The following is a 16,443-nucleotide window of genomic DNA, read 5'->3' as shown; positions in this document are numbered from 1 at the left end:
TGAGCCTGAGCTTCTACAGTCCAGGAGAGCAGACTCATGGCCTCCACACTGGAACTCTTTGGTCCACATCGGAGCCTCCACTTCTCCATAGAGCGCCCCCTGGAGGACTGAAGGAGCCCCACAGCCAAGCTCCCTACAGACCACCTCTGCATCCTGCTGGTCAAAGTCAGCTTCACACACTGAGGACCACCTCTGGTTAGACTTCACCTCCAGTCTGCCTGAGCACAGACGAGTCCCGTCCAGCAGCCTGACAGAGTCTGGAGAGATAATAGAAGATGGCCTTTCTTCATTTTCTGGTTTAATAAAACAATTTAAAATCTAAAACTGTAACAGAATATAATGCAGAGCAGCTTTCAGCTTTCAGATATGTTTCTCCTGTAGGTTGTGATGGAAATTTGATATTTTACTCTGTTTCACCCTGCATGCTCCATTATAATATACAAAGGTCTCACTGTATGGTATTTGATATTTTATCATGTTTCAGCTAGGTGAAGCTTCCCATGGGAAAGATGCTCGTTAGAGAAGTTTTCTTATCTGACTGACCTTGATAGGCCTTCGACTCAGGACAGCTGGTCCCTACTCCCTTGCTCTTCTGCTTCCTGAGCAATATAAAGTCACCTGCTCCTTCACTGGCTCTTTGTCTTACACTCTGCAGACTGTTTGGCACTCTGTATGTTTGTCTGACCCTTTGCAAAGAATAAAACCCTTAAAAGACGTCTGGATTGGAATCTTTATTTCAGAAGACTCACTAAAGGACAAATTTCCATTCCAAGATCAACTTTTAATATCATCACTGCTGAATCAACACACACACAGACGTGACTGATTGAGGTAACCTCTTTAAATTTGCCTGTGGCACCTTTTTACTTCATCAATAATAAATTTAATCATTTTAATTCAGTTAGAAGCTCCTGGACTTTAATAGCTCCTGTGTTTCAGCAGTTTTCTGCTCATGTTCAAAGTTCTGCACATTCAGAATCTAACTGGGTTCTCTGACATTTCCAGAATAAAGGATATTTTGAGAGGTCAAACAGGATAAATCATCATAAACTTTGTAATCAATCTGCACCGTGTGGAAGGGATCCATAGCACGGGTTGCACCACTACTATCCATGGTAGTGTGGGGATGTTTTGTTGTGCAGGATCACAGCTCCTGTGTGTCCTCATGAGGAAAGGTCAAGATGGCTATCAGAGTAAAAATGTCTATTGCATCAGACTAGGCAACTTGATGAGTTTATTTTTTTAAGTAGCCCATTAAAATATTCCTGCAAATGCAGTGAAGAAGTTCAAGTTCTAAAATTTGTGATTTATTTTCATTCATAATTTAGTGGGACAACAGTGTGGATTTGTGCATTTTATATTGAATAAATTTGGAGCTACTCCAAATTCCTCTTTTCCTCTTCCAGAGAAGAGCAGGGGTGTTAAAGATCAACTTTAACAGACTGCTAGGGAGACCCCAACGGAAGGGGGGGTGAAAGTTGCTTTCTCTAAGTGCTATTCCTGACCATAAAACTGGCACCTTTTTGATTCTGAAGCTGATAACGCGGGGCCTGACTGTTAAACTGACAAAAGGCACATGAACCAGCGATTAGCATTTCCCTGAACAGCTTATCAAAACTGCCCACCCACTACACATGTAACCGTGGTGACTGTACTGGGTCTGTGTTTCATTACCCCATCAAAGGGATACTCCTGTCTCACCCAATGTGACACAACCCAGGAAGTCTGTGATCACTGATCATGCCTTGTGCAGACGCACTTATAAATGGACATGTCCATACGATATAGAGAGAGACACACACACACACACACACACACACACACACACACACACACACACACACACACACACACACACACACACACACACACACACACACACACACACACACACACACACACACACACACACTCTTTTAATGTGCCGTTAATGGAAAGTGAAGGTTTTTTGACCAGCGCTTTACTGTCTAACTGCACACCGCCTGGATGAGCTAATTTCTGTTAATGAAGCAAAATGCAGATTACAGACTGCTGAAGTTCTGAAGGTATAAATGGAAAATGTAGAGAAATTAAAAGTACATTAGATGAACCCACCCCTGCTGCAGACGACATCACTGCTGCCTTCAGCTAGAAGGAACAGCAGCACAAAGAAAAGTCTGTAATATTGAGGCACTTTGCTGCTCCGGCTTCCAGCAACTTCTTTTCTTCTCCCTCAACATTTCCACAGGCTACATTCTGTCCGCGACTGATGTGGACTGTGAGTGATTGACTGGTCTCTTAGTAAACCGCCTCCTATATGAGCCAGCTCCGAAATCGCCTGAGCCAGGAAGGCAATGCAGATAAAACTTTACATTAGGAAAGAGGGGGGGCAAACATAGATTTTGAACCACAAATCCACACAGGTTAATTTCAGCGCCTCTGATAAAGGTGGAGCAGAGAGGACAGACACAGAGCTACAGCTGGATCATCTTATTCTCTGCTAATGTGCAGGACAATAAATAATAATCATCTCTCTCTCTGTCCCGCGCGTGTAACGTTAGTTAAGCGAGTAAAGTTCAATTTTCAGCCTTTGGTTGTTTGTTTTTTAAAAATCGGTCGGCCGCTGCGGCTAACCGACCGAGCTAACCAGCCACGGATACAGTCAGATAGGCTACAGGTAGCATTTAGCAAAAAGTGAAGCTAACTATCAAGTTCTCATGTCCATCAGAAGCTCCCATTTACTTCCAGCTCTGTTATTCATTTTCGTTGGCTGGGCTTTAGTTTAGTAAGACTATTAAAATGTTTCCAAAGAGAAGTACTATTTCCTTGAGATTCCCTGTTGGTCCTGTTCATGCCGTGTTCACTGCGAAGCCTCCAGGACTAAAACACCTTGATCCAGTCTCTGGTAAACACTAACACTCCCCCGGTGCTCCGGGCTCCCAGTACGGGCAGAGCTAACAGGACCAGTGGACAGGACACTAACTAACTCCAGCAACAAGTAAAGTTATCTGTCCATCAGGAAACTCTGGGAATCACAGAGTTGAGGCAGGGGGACATCAGAGAGAAAACTACAATATATTTTAGTCATATTTCTGATATTTCTCCATTAAATATGATCCAGTTTCACCAAAATCAGTGAATAAAGTTGTTTCTGTGCAGTAATCAGTGGGGCCCGGCCCAGAAACACTCAGCTGCTTCAGCAGCGTCTGGTTGAGAAATCTTTGCATTGGACGCTAAAATAAGAAGTGCAGAATGAGTCATCGACGTTTTAAAATGACAAACTATTAAATATCAACAACACCTACACAACACATTTTTTGTCACTGATGGGTCAGAAACTGCCACAGTGGTGACATAGTGCAAAGCAAATCATATAAAATCATTTAAACATGGACTTTGGGAAAGGAGGATTTTGTTATTGTATGTTTCTCTAAATATCCACGGAGCAGACAACACATCACTGATACTCTCTCTTCTTCATTTGCCAAATAGGCACTGAAGTAATCCCAAAGTAACTCAAAGTAATCAGATTACATTACTTTTATTTTGTGGTACGTTACTGATTACATTTCTAAAGTAACCCTCCCAACACTGCCAGCAGGTCACTGGTGCCTGTTATGGAGGCAACCAAAGACCCTGCTGGGGGAAACCAGTGGCTAAGAAAGCCGTCAAGCTGAAGGAGGAGTCCTTTCAGGCTGGTTGGTGGTTGGCCCCGGGGCCTCCTGAAGCAGCAGACATGTTTCATATACATATATATATCTTGGTGCATTCAGCTCCTGATTTACTGAGGCAGCAGCTCATCAGACTCCGTCATGGCTGCCAGAGACAGTCTGCTGCCATTCTAGCTGCTGAGTGTGAGTCAACCTGGGTACATTACTGTCAGAGATGATGTCATAGATGATGTCACTGATGGTCTTACCTGAGCAGGTGAGATCCAGGATGAAGGAAGAGGAGTCTGATGATGCACACTCCCTCAGAGCAGATCCAGACTGAACACAGTCAGACCTGATCAACCACACAGGTCTGTCTGAGGACTCCTTTCTCTGTCCTACAGAAACAGCAAAGCCACAGTCCAGCTCTCTACAGACAACAGCTGCTGTCTTCAGGGTCCAGACAGAGTACCTCACTGGTCTCCAGTCTCCCTGATGTTTCAGCTCTGGTGTTCCTGCACAGCGACTGGCTCCTCCCACCAACCTGACATCATCAGGCTCTGAACAGAAACCAGAGAGTCATCAGTAAAGAAGTGGATTCAAGAGATTAAACTAAGCCTTGACTGCTGATTCTGCTTCTGTGATTCTTTCCTTCTCTTTTCTTTCTCTCTTTACCTGTTGAGGTGTGATTTCCTTCAGCCTGGAGTCCTGTGATTGGAGCACAGCCGTGGACAGAAAAAACACTTTGTCAGCCCAGAAACATCTCAGTGAACTCCCTCTGGAGTCATTTTACCAGTTTACTGTAGGTGAGATGAACATGTGAATACACAGAACAGCAGCCAGCAGACTGGTTTATATAGAGTTAAAGTTCAGCATTCAGTGAAGTATGCTCGCTCAGCTTCACTTTATTCATAGTGCAACATCACAAACTGAGTCTCTGCACACTTTCAGATTAAATTCCACAGATGGAAATGTTTCTACAGCAACAAGAATCAGGTCCTGTCACCTGACTCCCAGCTGAAGAAACGACGTGTTCACACCTAAAGGTCCGGGTCCTGAATCCAACCAATGTGAAGATGCTCAGTTCTCCAGCTGGTCCAGTTTGTGTTCACAAAGGCAAAACTCAAACTGTCCAGAAATCGTCAACAGAAGCAGGTGGTGGAAACGCTTTTCCATTATTGGTCATCCAGTCGGCGGGTAAAAAAAACAAACCCCTCCAAAGATTGCTGTAGATTTGCAGAATTGAATAATTACCAAGAATTAAACGACGGTATCATTACAGTATTTTCATTTACAGTACTTCCATTTACAGGATACTGAGTTTGCATGCCTCTTTATTCCCTTTGAAACAATAGAAGCAATAAAAACACTGTATAGCCACCGTCTCATTGTCTTGTGGTGCAGCCTGTACAGGAACATAACCCTTCTTATCTTCATGGATCCATACTTAGCTTTTAGATGTTCAGATGGGAAAAGATAAAGTCATCAAACCATTTTTAGATTTCTTATTTTACCACTCTGTCACAAACTGTCTGTGACTCACAGCACTAGTGCAGGTCTGTTTGATTACGATCACGGCGTACGCTGGTGTCGCTTCAGCCGTGCGGAGCCCATTCACGCCGCAGGCTGACGTTATCAGTTCTACATGTTATCAGTCGTTTTTCACTACGTGACTAAATTGATGTTTCAGCGTGAGAGCGTGTGAAAGTGTCAACAGCGTGAGTCTCACGGTCAATCTGTGAGAGTTAGCAGCTCTGACTGGATGATGTTTTTATGCTCGGTCCTGATTTGCTGCCGAGTCTCTTTCACACTTTGCAGCTAATAAACAAAGCAAATAGAGCACAGATTAAAAAAGAAATTATTGGTATTTATCACTGATAATATTTAGTCAGCGTTCATCTCACTTTGATTTGTCCAGAAACTAAAGTGAAGTCCACGTGTCCTTCATGGTGGGACAGTGTCAGACTTCTTGAGTTTCATGTTTAAATATCAAGTTTACAGTTTAAGAGCTCGATGTGCAGCCGTCACATATAAGCAGGAGACAATCAGAGCGCGTCCAACAACGATTGTCAGCCAGCATCCCTCTCTCGCATTCTTTGCAGCAGCAGAGTTGATTTTTGCTGTAAAATGGTTTTCTGCCATTGGTCCATTTTGTGCAGAAGAAGAGTCACATGACGCGTCAGAATTTAATGGGAACGAGCACAGAGCCTGATGAAGGTAACAAAGATGATCGCTGTGGTGAAACCCGTTATCTCTGACTGCAGTTTAAACCCTTTCACATGACACCTCTTCCTTTCAGCCTGCAGCTGAGAAAGCGTCTGTATTCCCCTGTTTATTTCTGTTTGTGCATATTAAATACGTTCCTGGGAACCTTGTGCAAGCACAGGTTTCTCGTTTGTAACTGTTGTCGTTAATTTGCATCATACTTGAATTTAAATCTTTTCTATGAACAATCTCCACTTAATTTAACGTCAGCTTGAAAGCAAATGGAAACACAAATAATCTTTTAAATTTTCTTATTGTAAATAAATTCAGCCGTCAGTTTAAGGTTTCGTCGAGCTGAAGCCAAGAAAGCCTGGATGTGTCCGACCTGCTTCGTAGTACAGCCCTCTGAACACCTGATACACCTGGACACAACTGAACATCTGAGGCTCATGTTTAGCAGCACAAACAGTTTTAGCAGAAAAAGAAGAAGAACAGAAAGGATCGTGCTCCAGCAGCTTCACCGCTTGGACTCCTACTAACACATGCTGTTTAAAGTCCTACCTGAGCTCCACAGCAGCAGCAGCACCAACAGGTGATCCATGTCCAGGTAGACCGTCTCTCTGGCCGTCCGCCTGCTCTCTGCTCTGATCATCATGTGCTGTCCTCAGTGTATATCTGCGTACAGGAAGAGGTGGAGCTTTACTGGAACACAGCTCATTCAGCTGTCTTTAGTTTCACAGTGAAGAGTCCTCGTCTGAGTCTCTGACACAGGATCAGGGTTTTCTGTCGCCCATGTTTCCAGTTTGACCGGTGGACCGGACAGTGGTCACACTGGAGTCCAGACTGAGCCCAGTTCTCCCTTTGCACTGTGTGCTTCACGTCAAACTGTCGACTTCGTGTCAGTTAAACTTCAACATGTTGCTGTAAAAGGTGGATTAAAGGAAATGTTGATGTTGTTTCCTGTTTTATTTTGAAATGTCTCTGCTGTCTGTCTTTATTTCCTGTCTGTGTCTTCCCTGTGATTACCTGATGTGTCTCACCTGTGTTTAATCACCCTGCCACCTTGTGTGTGTGTACAGGTCTCTGTTGTTGGTCCAGTTCTTGGTTGTCTCTCCGTTTGGAGACCCTGGGCCTGTTTTTTGGGGATTATTGCATCTGGATTCATCCGGACTTCATTCCTGCCGGCCTCTTCCTCTCAACATGTTTGTGTTTCGGACTCCGCTCCTGGTTTTCCTCTCGCCTGCCTGCCTCATCATCATTGGAAGTTTGTGTTCACCTTGTTTTGACTTAATAAATCATGTTACAGTGAGCTGAGAGTCTGAGCCTGGCTCCTATCCTTTTTACCTGCTGCCACGTTTGACACCACCTGACCTCTGCTCCACCAGGTTCCTCTCTGACGGCAGAACCCGGGGCTTCAAACTGGTTTATACTGGTTGGAAACTGGGTTTAATCTGGTTTTGAAATGGTGTTAAACTGGGTGCACATTTTTTATTTTGGTAAATAAAGTTTTGTCCTTCAGGGACGATGTCGACACTCTGTGGTCTGTAGTTAACCTCTCTGAACTGATGAACTGATTACTGACTACAGGCCGGTGTTACCATGGCAACCAGAGCAGGCTGAGGCGTCGCTATCAGATTAAAGCTGTCAGCGTCTTCTTCTTCTTCTTCCTGCTAGATGTGTCTGATCCCACTTCCTGTGTGTTGCTATGGCGATCCAAACAGCACGTGAGCGTCTCAGTGTGCTTGTTTCTCCTTCCTGGTTCAGCTTCCTGTTATTTCTTAGTTCTGATGATTTAGTGAAGTTTTCACATTCGAGGAGGAAAACTGACTCTGAGGAAACGTTTGTTGTTTCCTCCTGTGGGAGCAGTGATGGAAGAAGTACTCACAGCTTTTACTGCAGTAAGAGTACTAATACCACAGTGTACAAATACTCTGCTGCAAGTAAAAGGACTCATTCTGCAGAATAAAATCTATTGTAGGATTCTGATTATTGCTGCGTTCATGTGTTCATCAGGTTCATGTTGCAGCTGGTAAAGGTGCAGCTCATTTTAATGACTTCATCTCCTGCTGGCTGCTTTAACCTGTAATAATACATCATCATTTATTAGCTGCTGATATTTTGTATCTGTAAAGTAACTGGTAACTCCAGCGCTCAGATAAATGGACTGCAGTAGAAGCAGGAAGTAAAGTAGAATCAGCTGAAAGTGGACTTTAATCCAGAACTTGAACATAATGAGCAGCTGGTTGGTTTGAAATCTGCAGACGTTCATATAATGTCCATCCCTGTTAAAGCTGAAGGGAAATAAAAGTCCTGTCTAATAAAAGCTGGAAGAAAAACAATCTTCTGGACTAAATAGAAAACAGGAGGAAATCTCTGGATCTCTGGCTGGAAGAGACGTTTCTGTTTGTGCTGGAAGCTCGCTGATTAAATCTGAGGGCGTATTAATCACAATCAGCTTTACTGACGTGTTCGCAGACGAGGAGTTTGACCTTTTGCTGCCGTCAGTGCGCTGCAAAAACTCAAAATCTCTATTTTTCTCATTTCTGGTCAAAATCTGTCATCACACTCACACTAAAGAGCAAGTGAGATAAAGGAGCTTGTTTTTAGACAGCGCATCTTAAATATCTTGAAACCATCTTGTTTTGAGTCATATCTCAGATGAAACAAGCTTTTTTGACATGTCAGAAGGTTTTTAAGCTGCTGTGTTATTTGTAAAAGATGAATCATCTTGTTTGAAGAAATAGACTTACCAAATGTGCTTTATTGAAAACTGCAGGTCAACATGCCCAACTCACATGCAGAGTACTATTTCTATTATAGTGGCTATTTGTCCTCTCACCATGTGCAGTGACAACCTGGACACCGTCACACAGCTCAGTTAAGTCACGGTTAATCCTCTCAAATATCTCAGCGGTACCACAATGGGAAAGATCTTTTGATTTTACCATGGCAAGCAGACAAAGACTCCCTCTGCGTGTCTGTGGCCTCTTATCAATCATTGCACTTATTCTTGGATGTGCCAGCAGCTGCTCCAAACTGTTCACCGACGGTATATAATGAAAATAACGGTCCTTAATGGTAAGAACTCTGGAGTTTTCCACATAACATACTGTTTGTTTTGCCACAACAATCTCTGGTTCAACTGGTTCTAGCAGTTCTTTGATGGTCTTATTCTGCAAATGGGTGGAAGCAGTTTGACAGAAAGGCTCAACAGACTGGTCAAATATCCCCATCGCATCAGTCTTTAGTTGATCCAGGTCCCCAGAATGTCTCTCAATCATGTCGCTCATTTGCTGTTTGAGGTGCTCCGATCATGCGGCCTGATGTTGCTGGACTCCACTCAGCATTTGGTTAACAGCTCTCTGGGGAGTAGAAAACAAAGAAACATTATAAAATTCATATAAAAATGCAGTCAACATGCAAACTCACAGACACTTACTTTAAAAAGTAACCCTTCAGTTCCATATTGTTAGTGACATGCAATGATCAAAACTACCATGAAATAATAAGACCTTGTTTACACTTGGTCTTAAAATGCGTTTTGAGCAATAGGATCACAAGTGGACAGTGCTAAATAAAAGTGTAAGTGCTGGGTGTATTATGTGGTCTCTGTTCTTCAACAGATATAGTGGATGGCCAGATTTTGTTTCCATCTGCATATCTAGCGGGGAAGTGAGATCCGATCACAAGTGGTCCCTGAAGAAGCTCGTGGAGACGCACTCTAATGTCAGGTGTTTCTCTGACTTACCTTTAGCTGCCCCCCTGAGCTCGGATCAACCAAGATGCCAGGTCTGAACAGTGGCTAAGTCATTCTACAGTTTAAGCTTATTGCTTTTAAGCTTGCTGATAAAAATGAAATATAATTCAAAGGAAAATCAACGGCGTAAATGAGCTGTGTCAGTCGACGGCTTTCTCTGGCTTGAAGAAGAAATGCAGTTGCCTGTTTAGAAAGGTCAACATTCATGCGACCCTCTGCTTCGTGAAATCCACTCTGAAAGAGATTATAACAAACATATCTATTAAAACAGGGGAAATATCGGCGTTTGTAGGTAGCACCAGCAGACAAGCTGACAACTACCTGGCTAAGCTAGCTAGCTAGATTTCTTCCTATAAAATATATATATGGAATTAATGGTAGGTAGATCTCTACATTTAGTCCTTATTTCGTTTGGTTACATATTTTAAACTCATTGTAGTTTTTCTGTGTAAATATTTGTAAACTTTGTGTAAATCTGTATTTTAATTGTTTTTCAACTTGTGGTTGAAACATTGTGTTTATTTGTGTTGTACAGGACTCCCTTGTAAAAGAGACTCAATGGGACATTTCCTGTTTAAATAAAGGTTTATATATAAAAAGGTACAAGATGGGTGTATTTTTACTGATTGATGTCTTTACTTTGAGGATGTAAAATAACAACAAAAACAACAACTAATAAAAAGAAACAGTACTACAAAAATGGCCAATAAATGAACATTACTAAAGGCCTTTGAACTGAACTTGTCCTCCAATAAGCTATAAGGAGACAACTTCCTGTCACACACTGTCATGAAGACATGTCTCACCTGCCAGGTACAGCTTCGTGATGATAAGCTAATAATCCACATATTACAGCCTCTATGCTTGATTCAACCTGTTGAAGGATAACCTGTCAGTTTTCATTGGTTGTTTACAACATTATTTCTTTCAATGAAGTCTGGTAACTGAATTACATAACTAACAAACAAAAGTAATAATCAAATAACGTTAAGTGAATTAATTGAGCAGTTACTGCATATAAAATGAAGCATTAGACATCAGATCAGAAGCGGAACCATTAACCAGCCGATTTAAATCTCAGCAGGCTAAGTTACTTGTATTTGTGTTACTGGCTCCATTACTCGTTACTGACAAAAGTAGTGGAATTACAGTAACGCATTACTTTCAACACTGATTATTTTCTCTTAAAATTACAACCTGAGCTGTCATTTTAACGGAAACGGTGTATTTTGCTAAAGGATAGAGCAGAATATGAAACGATAGACTTTTTATTTCGTCCACATGGCACAGCCCTAGTTGTAAACAAATGCCTTTCATCTGATGTGTGCCAAATCAAGAATGAAATCAATGTGCAGCAGTTTGTAGCCTACAAATAGAGAGTCTGTAGGCTTACTATCCGTGTTGTAGCCATTACAGAAGCACATTCACTTTCAGATTTGTTAATATTATAATGTTATTTTTTTCCATCTATGTTGATTATGAAAAGTGAGCAGCATGAGTAAGACAGGATGCGCGATATATCGGGAGACATGGAGTGGCTCCGACATGATTAAACCACTTCATTACGTTCTGTTTTGTAGAAAAGCCTTTCTTTAAAGTCAATTTCGTTTTGATAAATTGTATCTTAATTTTAATCAATTTTTCATCAACCACTTGCCTTGATTTAATAAATAAGAAGCAAATATAGCAGACAATATAATCACGAGGCACATCTCATCAGAAATTACCGGAAACTCAGCATCTGCCTCGCAGACATCAGAAATATATCTCGGCTATAGAAAGCTTGAAATGTCTTTAAAGGAAAAGAAATAGGCTGTCTCTGATTATGGAATCCATTCTGTGCAACTTTGCAGCCACACTGACCCAAAAAACACTAGTTTATTAATAAAAATATACACGCGTGTCACCGGATTTACAAATGCACATCTTGCTTGTTGCAGGCACACATATTATGTCCAAATAACGATATATTATGTTGGAATAACATTAGAAATAATCTAAAATAAATCTTTAAGAATATTTGATTGAATGCTGAATGTTGTGCTTGTTCAGTTTGATAAAATTAATACTTTAATTGTGATCATTAAAATAACTGAATCTTAATATTGAGTGGCTAATTCTATATAATTGCGCAGCTCCCCCTGTCCGTGATGTGGCCCCCCCTCAGCACCTGTGGTAAAAACATTTCTGCTCGGGTTTAAATCGGGCTCGGGCTCATAATTACAGTTAATGTGTCGGGCCGGGCTCGGGCACGGGCTCGGGTAGGGTCGGGCTTGATGTTTTTGGGCCCGATCTAAGCTCTAGTAACGTCTATATGATGAGCTATCTCCATTTCTATACTAGCTACCTAATCTGAATGTGTCAACTTCTAATAGTCTCGTGTTTTCATAGCTGCAAACATCCCAGAGACAACGATGAAAAGCGGTCCGGCGCGCCTGTCATGGTGCGTCGGAGGAGCTCAGTTTCTCAGTGAAGTGGCCTAAACTAAGCACCTGTTGAAGTTGGCAGCAGCTCGTTGAGCTGACAGCACAGTGTTCTTGGAACAGGCGTGGTGGTCCACATGTGTGTTCACTTCACTTTAGATTAACTGATGGTGATCAGTTAGTGGATGGAAGCGATTTCAGCCCTAAAATGGAACATTGCTGATTTACAGGTGTGCAGAGCTGTCGATGCTACGTCGCATTTTGTGTCGTCACGAAAAAGAAAAACGTTGCTTTTTGCAGTAGTTCATTATCTTTTCTTTTCCAGGACACAGTTCCTCCTTTAATGCATCACCCGTGCGACAGACATCCACTCCTGTGAACGCAAGTCCTGTAAAGTACACAACCCCTGAAAAGGTTGGGAAGTTCTCCTTTCCCGAATATGTACCGCACACCGACACAGAACTTGACAACAGTACTTTGAGTTGTGGAAGAGAGGCCAACGGGCAACTGGCAGATGTCAAAGGAGCTCAGATGGCGGCTCGTTCCAAACACCGTGAGCAGTATGACTGCAATCCTGAGGGCAAAGGGGGAGAAAGAATCACACAGATCCCCATCAAAGCCAGAAATGACAGCAACGGCAAAGAGAATAGTGCTGCAGGACCAAGGCCTCCATACATGGGTCAGTGAAATGCACCCAGCTGATGACTGTTTGATGTTGGACATTTTTAGGAGCCCTTTGATTGATGAAAAGTGATTAAATGTCCTGTGCAGGTCACTGCCTACTCACAGCTATACAAACGATTGCAAAATGTGAGCTCCCCCCAAAAAGAGCTGCAGATGGGAGACATTCAAAGAGGTGAGCTGTAACTAATGATTCTTTTCTGCTGATCACTTGTCTGGTCAATATAAAGTCCGAGGTGATGTCCTCAAAAGTCTCGTTTGGTCCACAACCTAAAGATGTTCATTTCCCCGTCATGGAGGACTGAAGAAGCTAGAAAATATTCACATCTGAGAAGCCGAAATCATATTTGGACATTCAAAAAAACCAAAGAGAGAAACAGAGAAATGACTCCAAATGATCCATCATGTGGTTGTCCTGGGTGATCTGTCTCTAGTGTTCCCTCACTTCCCTTTTTAATGAGCGCTCTTATTTTAGTGTTTGACTACAAACTACTTGCTTTGGATGTGTGTGGGGGGGGCATTGCTTTTTATTAGGACGCACTTTGTGTCACATTTTGTTTGTATGAAAAGTGCTATACAAATAAAGTCAGACGGACTGATTGATTTAGCAGCTAATGGATTAATGTCGAACAGTATTACTTTTGTGGAGCTGACAATGAGGTAAATACACTTGAGATGATGGCAGGATGGTAAATTATGCCTTATTATGGCAAAAGAGCACTGCCTAATACGAGTCAGGAATGCTAACTTCAAGACATTTTGTCTCAAAATGCCAGTTTCTAATCTTATTTCAAGTAGGTGGTGGACTTAAATCTAGAACAGTGTAACTAAAAATGAGTTAAATACACTTGAAACAAACAGGATGGCAAAAAAGATGCTACTTTTGAGGGGGAAATACTATTTTTGAGCATCACAAGCTTATTATGAGACACATAACATCACAATACTAGTAAAATATAGCTAAAAATGAGTTTTCACAGCTAATTTAAGATAGCTGTGAAAACTCATTCACAGATAAGATCACTCTTATCTTGTAAGGCTTAAATATAATGTCTGATTTCAAGAACTCTTACCAAGATTTTCACTTGTTCCATTGGCAGATTGTTTTTATTGTGTTTTGGTAGCACATCACAAGTGAGAAAAACCCCATAATAACTTATGAGGTGCTGCAGGATGTAACTGTGTGTAGTCAGCTCTGTTTCCAGCACTGTACCTGCAGGTGCTCAGTATTTTCAGTTTAATACAGACTGCAAACCAGAATGAGAGCACAGAATCACACAGCTGTGTTTAACATCAGAACATTTCATCCAGTTCCTCTGATTAGAAATGACTGAATATTGTTTGGGCTGTGTCTCTGTGGGTTCTGTGCTGTTGTCCTGCTGCTGTTTTCAGCCCATAAACAGCAGCAGCACTACAGAAGAGCCATCTAGTGGCTGTTGTCAAAAAAGCACCAGAGTTTCGTCTCTTTGCTTCTTTTCTCTTTGATCTGCACTGAATTTGAGTTGTGAAGTGTGAACGCAGAATAAAAGGCAGATTTATTTTGTCACAATATAACAGGTTATAGAGTGAAACTGAGTTTGTAACTCCCTTCTGCTGCATGGCAGACAGTAAACATTAATATAAATATATTAATAATAATAATAATGTAGAAAAGAGTGGAATATGGACACAGAGGAAGGGTCACACAGGGTGAACTCATATCCTGCAGAAATGTTGCTGATATCAGGTAAGAAAACATTTTCCCTGTAAGTTTCTGTAACAACATCATGTAAAACGTACAGTTAGTTAAGTTAGAGTGTTTAAAACAGTTCATAGTGGATTAAATAATGCTACAGGCTGATAAATAAATATGTGTCTTTGTGTTAACAAACTTCATCTAAATAGTTTGTTTACATGTAGCCGTTAGCTCACAAGCTAACCCCAGAGGGCAGACCGCTGTCCATCTTAACATTTAGCTCATTTCATTGGTCGTTACCGACACTGTCAGCCAATCAGAAAGGTAGAGGGGCGGGATGTAAGGAAACCCCGTAGAGTGAGGTCACAGGATAGCGTGAGGCAGCTAACAGAGCAGCTACACGTTAGCTGTAAAAGCTGCCTGAGAGGAACTTAATTCTGCCCATTAAGAGTTTAATCCAGCGGCTAACGGACATGTTGGAACCTGCAGAAGGTAAAAACCTCTGTGTGTGTTTCTGCTTCACTTTCTAGTGTCCTGCTAGCACTTCCTCTCTGGATACAACCGGAGCCTGATGCTAACCGCGATCAGCGCGCTAATGCTATCAGCATGTATTTCAGTGCAGCAGCAGCTAACACTGCTGTGTTGCTAATATGTGTTAATGTTGTCAGCTAGTTTCCTCACAGCTCAGGGATTTGTGAGGAATAACTAAGTTAACCACAAATACTATGGTTTTATTTGAATGTTGTGTGTGGAAATGTTAAACCTTAATGTGTAAATTCTGCTGTGGGTAGATAAAACATTGTGTTTTCTGATAAGGCTACTCTAATTAGAGTATTGCATTGCAGCTACAGTTATGTGGAGCCTGTACGGCCGACAGGTTTCCTAATACAGGGAGAAGAGTAGCTTGATGTAATTTCTGTTGAGTTAGTATCAGCTGTTATTGAATAAGGTTGAACATGTTATATGCTGGTTACTGTAGATATTGAGCTGAGATTTGAAGTTGAACTGAAGTGTGATAAATAGGCCTGAACATGTGATCATTGAGTATTATGCAGCATGCGATGCTTAAATGTTACATGGTTGTTTTGCTTTAGTGTGATTGTTGTACAACATCTAGATATATAGAACACTGTTTTAAAGTCCTGTTTGCAAAAACAGCTCAGGTCTTCTGGACAGAGCGAGAACTACTTGGAAGATCCCTTTTCTATGGACGGCGAGCCTCCCAGCGTGATCTTGAAGAGACGCAGACCAACTCATCGAACACTCCCCCTGCTGGTAGGAAAGTATCAGTCGCCTGAGCTGGTACACACACTTCATCCAAAAGTGCCAACTTTCCTCTTAAACAAGGAAACTGTCACAGAACTGGTGACACGCACTTTAACAGAGAACTATTGACAGTGGATTGACTAATACAGGAAGTGATCACAAACAGACTTTAACGACTACAAAAACACTCATTTATTTTAAAGGGCCCATTTTTTAGTTTTCATGTATGTTGTGTAATTGTGTTTCAACTGTTACTTGCAAAGTAATGTGAGTAAAAGTTACTGGTTGCAACTTACCTGGCCTGATGCTTCCTTTTATGGGTACAGTTTATATCACTTAGCTCCTTCCGAACCAAGCGCAGTGTTAGCTCACGTTTAGAGGGTAGCACGGTTACATATTGTTTTAGAATCAACATGTACTTTATTTGGATTATTTCCAACTGAACTTTAATTGAAATGGCGAGAATCTCGCTGATATTTGAGATTAAATTTACGTAAAGTTTGAGTCAAATATGTAAAACTTGTTTCTGTAACTCCGCCCACTTCCTGTGTGTCAGACTCCTCCTGCTGCAGTGACATCACGTGTCACATGATGCCACTCTACAGCTGCGACGTACTACACACGTGCGGTCTGAACCTGGCGGCCCGTTAGTTTGATTTCCACCGCCTGCCGGGGGGGCGGGTCTTCTGTCCATGGAGGATACCGCTGCAGCCAATCACAGAGCAGAACGTCCAGGAGAGGCGAGCAGGGGGCGGGGCCAAAGACAGCAGTAATTAATATTTAATTCTTATTAATAAGAGTGATTCC

The 16,443-nt window shown here is 41.9% G+C and overlaps 3 long non-coding RNA genes across 3 annotated transcripts; 2 read left to right on the top strand and 1 right to left on the bottom strand.

Annotated features, from left to right (window-relative positions):
- Positions 1-4,129: 4,129 nt before the first annotated feature.
- LOC119906608 lies at positions 4,130-6,508 on the bottom strand. The gene is made up of 3 exons (XR_005445000.1): positions 6,396-6,508; positions 4,305-4,337; positions 4,130-4,189 (listed from the first exon to the last, which is right to left on the bottom strand). It is a non-coding gene; the product is annotated as an uncharacterized LOC119906608 (long non-coding RNA).
- A 73-nt stretch (positions 6,509-6,581) lies between these two features.
- On the top strand, positions 6,582-7,150 carry LOC119906612. The gene is made up of 2 exons (XR_005445004.1): positions 6,582-6,764; positions 6,914-7,150. It is a non-coding gene; the product is annotated as an uncharacterized LOC119906612 (long non-coding RNA).
- A 5,262-nt stretch (positions 7,151-12,412) lies between these two features.
- On the top strand, positions 12,413-13,013 carry LOC119906610. The gene is made up of 2 exons (XR_005445002.1): positions 12,413-12,693; positions 12,786-13,013. It is a non-coding gene; the product is annotated as an uncharacterized LOC119906610 (long non-coding RNA).
- Positions 13,014-16,443: the final 3,430 nt, after the last annotated feature.

Source organism: Micropterus salmoides, unplaced genomic scaffold, assembly GCF_014851395.1.
Source record: "Micropterus salmoides isolate LMB-PRFRI ecotype aquatic unplaced genomic scaffold, ASM1485139v1 Ms_hic_scaffold_1697, whole genome shotgun sequence".
NCBI lineage: Eukaryota > Metazoa > Chordata > Actinopteri > Centrarchiformes > Centrarchidae > Micropterus > Micropterus salmoides.
The sequence above is the reverse complement of the archived record's forward strand: the minus strand, read 5'-3'. Positions and strand labels throughout refer to the sequence as shown.